Here is a 14,416-nt window from a genome sequence, read left to right as displayed (position 1 = left end):
GCCAGGGAAAGCGGTCCGCGGCTGACTACGCGATTGAATTTCGCACCCTGGCCGCCAGCTCTCACGGCGCGTTTCCTGGAGGGTTTGACGGAGGAGGTCAGGGAGGAGATTCTCTCTCGCGATGTGCCGTCATTGCAGCCACCTGGATCCAGTCCAGATGGTGGATCAGCACCTAGAGATGACCTCTACAGCCCTGAATGTCAGCGGAGACCATGTCAACTAGATGAATCCCAGAGACAGATCCCCTAGAAGTCATCGTCACTTAGACGGCCATCAGCACAAGACGACGGGAACCAGATGAGTCCTCTGCACAATCTGACTTTGTTGCAGCATAGAATTAAACTGCTGCTTTTGTGTGGTCAGAGGAGAACAGAACACTATTTCGAAACACTATTTTCCCGTTAATACTGTAAAGTTGCTTTGACACAATCTGCATTGTAAAGAACGCTATATAAATAATGGTGACTTGACTTGACTTTACAGGTATCAACAATGGAGATTAGAGTGTCCAGTAGGGTTTGTGAATCTTTAGTCAGAAGTTTGAAAACAAAAGAAACAGGCAGAATAACAAAAATAGAAAGAGTGATAGATGGCTAGGCCACACGCTTCGGCGCAATCTTGTCTTCCATGCTATTGAAGATGCAGCTGCACTGGGCAGGCCTCATCTCCAGGATGGAGGATTATTGCCTACCCAAGGTTGTGATGTATGGCGAACTTAGCATCATGACAGAGGAGCAATGAAGAACAGGTTCAGGGACACTCTGAAGAAGTCCCTTGTAACACTGACCACCACCAATGGGCTAGTCTAGTCTCTGATCGCGGAGTCTGTAGAAACACCGTTCACTAGGCTTTACATCTACGTATGTGTGAGCTACTCTGTGCAATTAAGCAACAAGTGTCCTTGCTGCAATAACGTGACTTGCTTTCTCACTCCTCTTGCTAGAGATGTGGTAGACATGGTGGTCTGGCAGCTGTATTTAAGAACAACTAATGACTACCAACACTGACTTTGATGCTGTTGTTTGCTTTGAATATCTGTCATTTATAATTGTTGGTCCCACGCCATTCTTGATGTTGCTGATCTACAGAGGGTCTCAAAGTTGGCATATCTGACCATAAGCTCACTCACTGTAGTTTTTCTCTCCACCTTGCAATACCTAAAATTAAATCTACAATACCCTACCGAAACTGCCTCCTCTCTGTTAAATTCTCTTATCCTGGTGAGATTCTCTTTTTATAAAATGAAGTTAGATCTAATATCTTGGAGGCTCTGGACTAGAGGGTGACACGGGAGTGGATTTTCAAACCTCTCCCGTCCCACTCCCACAAAAAAAAAACCGTCCCGTCCCAATCCCGGAAGAATGACTCCCATTCCCTCCCACTCCCGTATTATTTTTTTTGGTGGAATCTGCCAGTTACAGTAAAGAATACAGTATAGATCACAATATGCCCGTAACTTTTTTTTTACATTAGTTGAATAAAAATGAAAAATGTAGGGGGGTTTTATTATTATTGAACCGAAAGCCATCTTAAACAAATGCACAGTGTGCACTGCACACACTAAATTTCATGTAAATTATTCATGCAAACACACGTTTCCTATTTGAATTGGTCCACTTGAAAGTAGACATTTCACTCTATAGATATATTTTTCTTGTCTCTAAAGCAAGTATACACGGAGTTTCGAAGTGACGCGCTCAAGTTCACAGAGACAGGCGGCAGAAAGCGCGTCCTTTTTGCTTTAATTAGTTTACAAAAGCGCAACGTTTCCTTGTTTTTCTGAGTGCACACAAATAAACGTTGAGTCTTTACAGATTCGAAAGATGCCTATCACTCTTATCTGTATGACCAAAAATGACGGCATTTTAAGAGCAAGTGACCGCACCGGCGCCTCTGTCATGCAGCACCGCGCTACTATTCGGCTTCCACACTCGCACTGACACTTCAATAGCGCACATTTTTCTAGGTTAACATTAGATTGAGCGGCCATGTAAACTTGCTACTACATACATCTTTCAGGTGAAAAGCCATATGGTCGATGAATGATAGGTGAGCATTTGGATGTCCTGCTGTATTACCAGTCGTTAACGATCTGTCCGTCATGAACTTACTTGCTTAACCAGCCACACCAAAGCATACAGAGTGAGAGCATAAAGAGACAGGGCAACTAGAATTAAGTTCAAAATTACAATATATCGTTTATAGTTTATTTGTATAAAAGGTATATTTGTGTATAAAGTTGGGTTTCATAGCGTTACGATTCCCGGTCCCGGTGACATTTTTTCCTATCCCGTCCCAATCCCGTAATTATTAGTGATTTTGTTTCCCATCCCGCGGGATTCCCGAAAAAATGTCAGCCTCTACTCTGGACCATCAAAGACCAGGAATGTGCCCTTAGCTCATTCTTCCCCTCAGTTCACCCTGCAGCTCAGATTAATGAAAGCTAAGGGTATGCATCTTGAGCGACTGCATAAGAAGACTCGTCTTCTTGTTTATGTTACCTTTTACCAGGGGCGAATCTACCGGGGTGGCACGGTGTGGCAACTGCCACCCTAAGAAAAAGCTGTGCCACCCCACCTGCCACCCCAGAGTAGGCACATTTTCCATTCATTCATAACCATTAATTCAGTTCTCAAAACAAAGACACATTTCTCAAAAAGGTTAACAATGAGTTAAACTACGTTAAACATTAACAAAACTGATGACGCACCAATCAGAATCTCTGCATCCTAACAACGGAGAAAGGAGAGAGCTGAACGAATCAGCACAGGAATTTATACTTACAGATACTGTACATTTACAATATAAAGTACCAGTACATCAGATTACGGAAATTTCACTACTCTAAATGTACGGTAAACTGTAGCACATGTACAACTAATGTGTGACTGTCAAAATTTGATTTGTAACTTTTTTTACAGTAGGCCTATGTGTACTGCATTTTTGCAGAACTGAGAAATGACTGCCTAGATATATAGTCTTGTGTCAGGAGACCAAGAAACTACTATAGTACTGTATACTGTAATGAAATTTGACCAAATGTGCAGAGGATGCTAAATTATTATTATTAGGCGTATTTTTATTTATTTATTTTTTCTGGACTGTATTCTGGTATTGTGGCATACCAAGTTCATATACAATTCTTTGGTATTTTAACTTTTTAGTGCTTTTTATCTACTGCAAGATTACTTTACAGTGGTAAAATGAAAATCTTTTTTTTTTTTTTTTCAAAAGTTAATCCAGATTTATACATCTGTATCTGTTTTTGTAATAGTGTTATTGATCTCATGAGTGTTCACTGGTAGGAAAGTAATCTGTGTATCTGAATTGTGTCTAAGCATTTAAGAACACCTGTGATATTCTAGATTGAAAAGTTTGAAAGACAAATGTATGCTGGCCTGTCTTAAAGCCTTTTTTAAAAACATAAATAGTTTGGTCAGATGTTCTAGATGTTTGGTAAAGTGTTTCTAGTTGGTTGCTAGGATATTCTGGGTAGTTGCTAGGCTCTTGCTATGCAGTTGCTGGGATGTTGCTAGAGTAAATGGTAGAAAGTGTGTTGTGGGTGATTACAGACATTCCCACCTCTGTTAATAAAAGAAAATCAAACATTGTTTTCAAAACTGATCCAGTTTTAGTGCTTTGAAATTATTGTATTTCTTTCTAATGTTAGGAAATTCAAACGTTTTTGTTGCTCTTAAACTTGCACTAAAATGTGATTTATACCATCTAAGTAGCCTATGTAATATTAATGGAACTGCATGTCGTCTTTAGTGATACAAGATCAGAAATATTTTTAACCTGTTGAGTTTTGTGTGTGTGTGTGTGTGTGTGTGTGTGTTGACTTGGTGCCATGATGGATATTGAAATGTTATTTATTTTTCATTTTACACAGTATAGATGATTACCTAATGGTAATGCAATATATTTGTGAACACAACTGTGTATCTCAGACTATAAATCCCCTAAACTACGCACAGGGGCTTGCTTTGGTGTTGCCACCCCTCATAGACCCCGTGCCACCCTAAAAATTATTTTCTAGATCCGCCCCTGCCTTTTGCTCAGAGTTCATGTTGCAATATAAAAAAGCATTTAATACAGCATGCTCTACTTACCTGTCCACTATTTTAAACAAAGCAACGTGTAAACCCAGGTCCCTATCCTCTGAGATCAACAAACTTGTCAAACCGCCATCTCCCTTTTGTAATGGTTCCTCTGACCTCTGTGAAAAATGTTCTGACAATTTTATACACCAAATTGACAATATCTGTCAATCCTTTTCTTCCTTTTCTCCTTCAAAACCCTGTGCCTCTCAGATACTCTATCCACTCTCTAGTGATGGGTCGTTCTTGAACAATTTGTTCATTTTGAACGAATCTTTAATGTGACTCGGGACGAACGAGTCGTCTCGGGGAGTGATTCGTTCAGTCGCGCATACACAACATCCTATTAGGTTCTGTACTGGAATTAGTTCACTTGTTTTGAGTCTTCGGGTTTTTCGAGTCGTTCGTTCATCTTATGGGGCTGTCACGTGATGAACGAACGAGTCGAACCCGAAGACTCGAGAGATGAACTAATCAAGTCTGTCAGATAAGAGGTGACGTGAGCTAATCATAGACTAAAGACTCAGGTAAACAATGAATTAATCTTTTCTGTTTCTTATAGCATTATAGTTTATGTTTGAAGTGTGATCAACGTTTGTGTAAGCAGTAGATGTGTTAGGGAGGTAACAGGTAACATTTTAATTATATTTTGCTAAAATGAACGAAATGAATGAAATGACTCGAAAAAAGATTTGTTCATTTTGCTGAACGAGACTCAAAGGTCTGAGTCAGTAAAATGATCTGAACTTCCCATCACTACCACTCTCAAACTTTACATTCACCAATACATCTGTAATTGAACAGCTGATTATTAACTAACTTCTCTTCCTGTCAGCCATTTCCAATACCAACAGTATTGACCAATCTGCTCAAAAATGTTCTGCCTTCTCTCATTAAACCGCACATGATAAATTTATCACATGATAAATAGATCCCTTATAACTGGTTATGTACCGCCTGGACCCTGTTACTAAAAAAACACGGCTTTGACAACAAAGTGCTGAGTCATTTTAGACCAATCTCCAGCGTTCCCTTTTTGTCTGTCCTAGAAGAGGTGGTCACCACACACCTACAGACTCATTTGGACAAAAATTATTTGCACGAACCATCCTCTGCACAGTATAGTTACTGCTCCCCTAAGAGTAGTGAACAACCTCATCCCTTGCCTTTGATTCTGGTGTCCTCAGCCTTGGTCCTCTTGGACCTGAATGCAGCTTTTATTACTGTTTGCCATTTTGTAATCATATCTTCTTTGTCTGTGATCGGCATTACAGGAACTGTTGTGCAGTGGCTAAGTTCATATCTCTCAGGACAGGCAATAGTTCATTAGCGTTGATAAAAACAAATCTTGCTCTGTCACTTTTTCACATGGTGTGCCTCCTGGATCTGTTCTTGGTCCATTTCTATTTTTAATCATCATGCTTCCTCAGATCAGCCTGTGCCATGGTCTTAATTTCCACAGTTACACTGATGACATGCAAATCTACTTTACTGCACAGTCCAATTCTGTGTTTCCTCCCTTCTTTAACATCTCGCCTACAATTTTAAAATAAGCCAATGATAACAATTAAACTTGAATACTGAAAACACAGAAATTTTGTTAGTGGGCCCTTAATTCCTTGTCTCCTCCCATCTTGACTTCTCTATTAAGATTTACAGAGTTATAATTCATCCCTCCCCCACTATACAGAATTTTGATGTACTATTTGATTCTACAATGAGTTTTGAACCCCATATCAACCAGCTTATCAAGTCTCGTTTTTTTCCATCTTCGCAATGTTGCCCATATTTGACACTAACTAAATTTCAAAGATGCTGAAACTGTTACTCATGCTTTTATAATGTCATGTCTGAACTATTGTAACTCCTTGTTATATGGCCTACCCAACAAAGCCCTTAATCACTTGCAGCTAATTCAAAATTCAGCTGTTTGTGCTCTTACATTTACCAAAAACATCACTCCTTATAGCCATTTATATGGCTCCCTGTTATCTATCATAGTTCAAGATACTTGTCCTAGTTTTCAAGGCATGTCATGGTTCGGTACAAAGTTGGCGTTATCTATCAACTTTATGTATCCTTTATGTATCAACTTTATGCATCCTTAGGTTCTTGAAAGGTGCAATATAAATAAAACATATTATTATCATTATTAATATTATTATTATTAAACATGAGGTTTTGTTTAGGTACATTTGGCACACCACTGTAAGAGACATGCAGTTCCCACAACCTGGATGCAACTGCCATAGGCGGCTCCCCAGTTTCCATTGTCACCTCAGTTATCTTTCTCAAGTTAGCCAAATCCCAGCAACTATAAGTAGTCTTGTTTGCTCTATTTGCTATATTGCTTTCAGAAACATGTGCAGGGCTGGACTTGAAGACAAAAGAAGATGGACAAAGAACTGTGACAATGCATCCTTGGTGACCCGATAGCCCAAGAAGGTAAGTTCCTTACTACAGAACTGACACTTGTCTAATGTAATTGACAGGCCAGCAGAACGCAGCCTAGCCAGGACCTCTTCAAGATCCATCAGGTGTTGTTCAAACGTGGGCGAGGCAACTACAATTTCGTAAACAGCGCATGACCAGCACCGTGTTCATGAGCCTCTGAAAAGTGGCTGGGGCGTTGCATAGGCCAAAGGGTAGAACACGGAACTGGTACAGCCCACGGTGAGAAATGAAAGAGGTCTTTGGCCTAGACGTTGTTCTCTGTTCTCTGAAAACTCTTTCAGGGTCGATTAGAGGTTCAAGGACAAAGGAGTGAAGGTGAACTTTGTGTTTTATTTCATCTAGTTGGAACAGATTTTTGTTTTTCTTTCGACGGGAGAGACGATTTGTTATTCTATAACGACAGAACATTGATTGAAAGGACTTAAAGAAGAAAAGTATACTTGGAAGATTTACATAGTTTTTTTCTCTCTGTCTTTGCATGAAAATTGATATTTGCGCATTTTTGAAGTAACAATATAAGATATTACTGGTTGCAGTCACCTTTTTTCTCTCACTTCACATGGCCTGACACATGCAACAAAGAACTCTGATTCTGAAGGACAACAAAAGAGATAACACTGGTAGATCCACACTGTTCGGGCACCACTTTGTAACCGAGTTGAAATGATCAATAATCTGGACAGAGAACCTGTGGGGTGCTAATAAAGGCACGAGAGATGCAAAGATGGCGTATCTTCCAGAGTTTAATAAACACCTCAAGCACCGACACCCTCGTCCGCATACATGGGGGACGGGCGGGGCAAAATGCACACAAGCATCCAACTCAGGTCACAACAAAAACAGAATTAAATAAAATAAAGATAAACAGATCAGCAGTCAGTAGAGCAGGTTATACTCTTTCCCTTTCCATATCGTTTGTACCCTACACACATGCGCAGTTGTTACTCTGCCACAAAATTACCATAAAACTTCTAGTGGCTGTTACAATCTGCTCCCAGCTGCTAGTTCATCCAGGATTTTCTCCCTGTTAATCCCTGAGCATGTAGCCGTAAAACAAACATCAAAGAAGGTTTTAGGATGGAGAGTCTCAAACTTACACCCAATATGCTGGCCCTTTATAAGACAGGGCAATTGGCCTATCGGTAAGCCCCGCCCCCTTAATTACTGTTGCTCCATCTGAAAAACAAACTGTGTTGCTCACTCTTACAATGACAGCTGTCAGTGTGACAACCGTGTCCCTCGATGTCTTTGCACAATTTTGGACAAAGAAGGACCACCTTTCAAGTAGGAATTAAATATTCCATGGAGGGATATATAAAGTATTTTAAAATAAATAAGCAGGAAAAGTCGCATATTATGGTGGGTCGTCACGATGACACGATGACAACATGCAGGGTTTGATTAAATTGATGTACGTTTAACCATTTTAATATGAAAGGAGACACTAAAACGTAAACCTTTGTTTATGGGTTTTTGACCTACACTGTACATGATGTGAAAACAGTTCGCTATTTAGGTTTGTACATTAGCATGGACTCACTAACTCTACCATTAGCTAGGTTTAGCCAGAGATTCCTTACTGAAGCACAAGATGACATTAACATTCTGCTTGAGCAGATGAAAATTGTAACTTAATGAGTGTATGACAACCATAAAATGAACGTTTTTGTCTTCACTGGGATTGGGGTTGAATGCTTAGGGGCATTTTGCTCTGTTTTGTTTGGGTTTAGGAAATGTAATAAATTCTATTCCCTATCCTCTCAGGATACCTAGAATCATTGTTACAAGTACCACAGGCACATTGCTTTTCGATTTTTGTAGCATAAACACAATCAAACCGATGCGAGCTTCGGATCTTCCAATGTTTCTTTATGGCGCTAAAACCTAAAGATGTCTGAGTTCTGCTCCCCCATGCAACTGATACTCGACTGCCATTGGCTCATCTGCGTTCAAGGGGAGGGGCTTACCGATAGGTCAGTTGAATTAAGTTCTGTGAACTCAAAATGTTGTTGTAGTAGGCTGAACTTAAAATGTTTGAGTTTTCTAGTTCTCAGCATGCTTTGCATCACAGTACAAGGAAAATATATTTTCAAATGAAGTGTTATTTTGTGTGTTTATGCACAAGATTAACAAATGGAGACATAAGTTAGTACTTAGAGTGCTCCTATTATGGATTATGAAAGGTTCATAGTGGTTTGATTTTGGGAGTCTCCAACAACAGGTTGACATGCTTGCAAAGGTCAAAAAACACTTTCATTGGCTTATAATATGCATTTATTTTTACCTTATTTGCTCAACGAGCCCCAAACGGTTTGCTCAAGGATTCATTTCCTCCTTTGTGTGAAGCTAATTTGCGGCAAATGTGACTGGTCTACTGTGTGCAGCGCATGTCGGAAGCGCCCGTCACCATTACGCTAAACGCCCAGACAGCCATGGTATTTGGTTAGCCCAATGCAGAAACGTATTGATAAACAGTGTTGGGCAGTAACGCATTACTTTGTAACACGTTACTGTAATTTGATTATTTTTTTAGTAACGGAGTAATTTAACGTGATAAAAAAAATTTTTAATTAGTAATTGGAGTATAGTTACAAGCATGCATTACTGCTGCATTACATCATTGCTGACAGAATGTGATTTATCATGTAGATTATAAAAAGGGTGTTGGCTAGCACACGCCACGTCCTTTAGCTGAGAACTGCTTTGACTGGTAAGCGCCTGTGAGGCGGATGCTACCAATGAAAACAAAGTCAGCATGGAGAGAGGAGGGCACGCGTTCTGTAGCTGGAAATACAATCATTATTTTTAGTTTATTTCTGTCAAAGGCAAGAACTTGTGCATTGTCAATTAGAGGGGAAGAAATCCTTTTCAACCATGAAAAACTCCATATCCAATTTAAAACCTCTGAAAGGGCAGCACGGCACATTAAAACTTATTGAGAACGTATCGGGTGCGGAGAGTAACGCATCAGCTTCTATTGTCGTACCGCGCCGCTCTCTGTTGCGTCGAGTCCAGCGAGAGTGGTCTTTAATCCACTGGCACTGGACTCGATGCAACAGAGAGTACAAGACTTGCACGGTACAAGACTCGATGGGCGAGTGCGGCTGCAGGCGCGGGCAGAGGCTCATGTGTGTGCGGGTAGATGCGAAAGAATAAAATGATTTGTGGGACTCCCGCAAAATATAACTGTCTAAACATAAAATATCTAAAACAAATTAAATGCTATTCATTTATTGCACAAAAGCAACAAGAACAACTACACAGCAAAATCGCTGGTGTAAAAAGAACACCCACAGTGTCAAATTTAACACCAGCAAAGTGTCTATATGTGTCCACACTATAGAGGGTAACTTTTACACTTTTGATGGTGTTAACTTTTTCACACCCTTTGAGTGTAAATTCAACACTCATTAATGTTAATTTTAAACCTAGTCAACACTATTTGTTGTTGTTTCTGCACTACACCAGTGTTAGTACTCAATTACAGTGTTAATTTTTAACACTCTCCTTTTAAGATCAACACCAGTGTAATTTGAATATAGCATTGATGAGTGTTGAAAATACTGATTTATAGTAGCACTTTTGTTACGTTTTGGTTCTTTCTACAAAATTAAAATGGCATGACATTTGCAGAAAAGATTGCAAAAACTTTATTGAGGTACACCACATTTAACATTCACATTCAGACACAGCATTTCACTGCATTTAAAAACCTTTACAGTTTGCAGTTAATTCCAATCTGAAACAAAAACACAACAGGGAACAATGTAAGTTCTCTCATCACTGTCATATGAAAACTGCCTGTCATAAGGTCTATAGTACATCAAATCATCCACACAAATGAGAGTGAAAATATTTCCCACCTCCTCAATACAGAATGCATGCACATGCTCATCAAAACACACTGTAATTACATTACCGGCCAAAAGAAAAGCTTGTCCATCTTTCACAATAATACTGCTAATCTTATTAAAAACAGGCATTTCATTTTCAACAGAAGAGCAAACAAACATTCCAACTTGGTATTCAGTTCCATAGTTTTTTACCCAGGTTGTAGTGGAGACAGTGGGTACATTCCAAGTTTCAGTTAAAAGCTTGTTACCCTCCAGAGTGCAAGTAGAGACTTCATTAAAAGGACCAAACTGAAATCTTTTAAAATAAAAACTCTCCCAATGAAAAGCCAACTGATGTTGATGTTTCTTGGCCAATGTTTTGGTTATGTTTTTAAAGTTTTTTACAGACTTCTTAAAAAAAAAAAAAAAAACAGATGAACATCCAGGTTCGCCACATTTCAACCGTAATGAACGCCCTGGATACAAACCATGATGAAACTTCAGATGCTGAAACAAACTTGAACAACTTCTGTGGTGTACCTTGCAAAGACAGCATAAGAACATTTGAGCAAGATGCTGGGGGGAAGGGGGAGTCAAACCTCAGTGTTGTGAATTCTCACATGGATTTCCTTGACCCTTGGACTTTCCTTGGCTGTGCCCACATCAATTCCATACACCGTTGTTTAAATGAACGTGTAGAAGTTGCACAAGGCCTCATCATACGATACAGCAAAGACAACGTGTGCCTTAAAGAGTTCATCAAAGGCTGCAACAGCTGTCTGCACCATGCGGGGAATGGCCTTCTGGTCCAGGATGATGTAAAACTTCTGAATGCTACTCCTCTTTTCTCCAACACAGAGGAGGAAGGGCTGTGTAGATCCAACTCGCTCAAGAAATGCCTTGATGCTTGTCCCCACCTGATGAGACATGATGAGAGATTTTAAACAGCGTTTCTTTTATATAACAGCTAACAGATTTTTCAAGTTCAAATTCACAAATAAAAGTCTCATCCTCAGGTGTGTGACATATGAGAAACGAACACAAACAAATACATTTTTTAAAAAGGTATTAATGTACATTAACCAAAATTAATAAATGCAGTGCAAGTATTGTTCAATGTATTTACATAGCATCCATAAAAAATGAAATCTTATTGTAATGCGTTTATGAAAACATTGTTTCGCCCTTGAATTGTAGATGTAGTAAGATTTTAATGTGAGATGTGAAGAGATTTGAAGTTTTCTGCTCAGTTCTATATTTTGGAACCTGTATATGATGACTATGCAGATACACAGATTACACCAACTGCTGTCAAGACTAAATGAGTAAATCTAACAAGAACTTTATTTTACCTTCATGAACTTTACAACATGATCAGCTGCTTCTGTTGCACTGATTTTCCCAGTCTTCCTTCCTTTTACAGTTGGAGGCAAGAGATGAAGGAGCAAGAGAATAGCAGCCACATCACTGTCCCATCCTAGAAGGATAGAGCATTCAGTTAAACCTTATACCAGCTAAAAAAAAAAAACAAAAAAAAAAACAACATTTATACTTACCATAATCAGACTCCTACAGAGCAGACAAAAGGTCATCCACATGTGCACCATGATGCAGGTTTTTGCAGTCAGCAATTATTCTTGGCTTGTAGAATGTTGGCCATTTTGCAATAAACTTGCTTGAAATGTCCTCTCCAAAAAGCACAGTAAAGTCTTGGTCAATCTATCACACAGAAAAATCAAGTCAATAACAAATATTACAATTAAATATACAATTAACATCAAAATCAAACTTTTAATATTTATTACCAAGCCTGGTGTATCCAAAAATCGGGGAAAGTAATCAAGGATGAGTGAAGATTTGTCTGGATCATGTATCAGTGCCTTTGAAGATCGCGGAATCACTGTGGAATCTGAACTTTCTGATTTTACTGATGAAAATGACGACTCGGGGCATGACGGCTCAGAGAAATCGGTCTCAGCTTGTGGAACATTATCTTAGAATCACATTCAGCACACAAGACAACATGAACATTACAAAAACAGATGCTAGCATCATGCATTGTGAAGAAAGATGCTTGAGAATGCAAACTAGATTATACATTTTTGAACATGGCAGCAGGTCATGAGTTTCTTACCTGCTGTATCACAATCCAAAATTTTGAAGGACACCTTAGATGTTCTCACAAGCTCATCAAAAATATCAGCATCAACTCCTGCAGAGTCTTTAAGAACCACATTGGCTCCATGCGGCAAGTTGAACTTTGCTAAAGCTTAAAAGTAGAAAATACAATTTGATTTCATGTTCAAACATACTGAAAATGACAACAATTTAATCATTTGATATTATTTTCAAATGCAAGTAATGCATAAAAAAATACAATATGTTTAAGTAAATAACTACTCAGATCAGTAGGATAGAATTAAAGTCAAATGTATAGAAAAATACTGTACAAAGATTTGTTAACATTACTATATGCAAAAAAAGTGTGATCAATATTATTCAAGATCAAGTCAATTTATAAAACTGAATGTTTAATGGATAAATGTATGACTACTTAATATGAATAATAATCATTTATTTCAAAGAAAATAATACTGTTATAATAAACTTAAAATTACTCTACATTTGAAAAAAAAAAAAAAAAATTACCTTCTTTAATTAATTCACAGAAGTCAAAACAGTCATTTTTCCACTGGTATTCGGATCCATTTCGGGTTCCCTTTACACTCCACTTGAACCAGCATTTCTTCGGAATGAAACACTCTCACTATTAGGATAATTACAGTCAATCTGTGTACTTTTTTTTTTAACCAAGCTAGCATATATATGAGGTGTTTTGCCAAGCGTTTGAGATGAGACCAATATAAAAAATATATATATAAAAAAACAACAACATATAACTCGTAAAATAAACTTTTAAACCAAGCAAGCAAGTTTCGCTCATATATGATTAAACAGGGTGATGTTTTTGTCCCGATAAAGTGTTGGTTTGGTGATATTTATAATGTTTGAATCCATAAAAAAGCCAGGCCTGACTGACGCACACCACGAAATAGAACTTAGTTTTGTTATTCTAGCATTACGCAGCACGTTTCCACAGACGATAAAACAGCAACTAGTATCGTCAAATAAACACCTTAAACACTGTTCGACGAGGGTAGATTTTAAAGCCGGGAACTCACCTAGCGACTAGCTGAACAGTATAACTCTGGTCACACACCAGTTGAGAGATGCCTGCTCGCGCTGCATCCTTAAAAATAATGTGAGATGGCGCCTGCGCGGCACTTCTAGGTGTGCTTAAGGGTGCGTCATGGATTCATCCGCCTATTAGGCCTCTAACCCCTGTAAATTCTCCTGGTGTCCTTGATGTTTTATCTTTTTATACAATTCAGTGTTTTTACAGTTACAAACAATAACTTCCCTGTTATCCTCATGAACAACTGTGTGCTTTTAACGTGTAAGTTAGAAGGCGCAATGTAAAGAGGGATACCTAATTGACGTGGCCACGATTTAGGAATTTGTTTTATGAATTCACAATTTATTAATACACTCCTTCATTTTATGTAAATCATGGACACATAATTAATTCCCGTTAGTAACCTAACGTTAATTTTAAATCGAACAAATATGATCCGGGGTATCAAATTAGTACAAACGTGGCTCCGATTTATCTTTACAAAGCAACAAATTGATCAAAGGTGTCCACGACATCTACTCACGTGGGGTTTATCAGATATAAAGATAACGATTTAATTTTGCTAAGTTATATCGTGTAAGAATGTGATTTACCCGCTTTTTCTTCGCCTTCGTCTTCGGCCTCGAGTAAAAGAAAATGGCGGACACAGACTGTTGGTCTAGCGTTAAGTGGAGGCGTGGCTTTTTACGCCACTTTGGGTGAAATGTGAAAATACACTTAAATTTCACACCGACACTGTCTTACAAATAACAACAGCAGTGTTATTTTATTACCATGTAGTGTTAAAAAATGTCAACACTGTTAATTTTACACCAGTGATTTTGCTGTGTACA

General features: G+C 38.6%; 1 long non-coding RNA gene across 2 annotated transcripts; it reads right to left on the bottom strand.

The window, feature by feature from the left end:
- Positions 1-10,186: 10,186 nt before the first annotated feature.
- LOC127174778 (uncharacterized) lies at positions 10,187-13,648 on the bottom strand. 2 transcript variants are annotated; one of them, XR_007828906.1, is made up of 7 exons: positions 13,570-13,648; positions 13,037-13,154; positions 12,522-12,656; positions 12,193-12,380; positions 11,944-12,106; positions 11,740-11,864; positions 10,187-11,304 (listed from the first exon to the last, which is right to left on the bottom strand). It is a non-coding gene; the product is annotated as an uncharacterized LOC127174778 (long non-coding RNA). The 2 variants fall into 2 exon arrangements; XR_007828907.1 differs by having other exon boundaries at positions 13,037-13,133; positions 13,570-13,646.
- Positions 13,649-14,416: the final 768 nt, after the last annotated feature.

Source organism: Labeo rohita, chromosome 13 (assembly GCF_022985175.1).
Source record: "Labeo rohita strain BAU-BD-2019 chromosome 13, IGBB_LRoh.1.0, whole genome shotgun sequence".
NCBI classification, from domain to species: Eukaryota; Metazoa; Chordata; class Actinopteri; order Cypriniformes; family Cyprinidae; genus Labeo; species Labeo rohita.
This window is presented reverse-complemented; position numbering and strand designations above follow the sequence as displayed.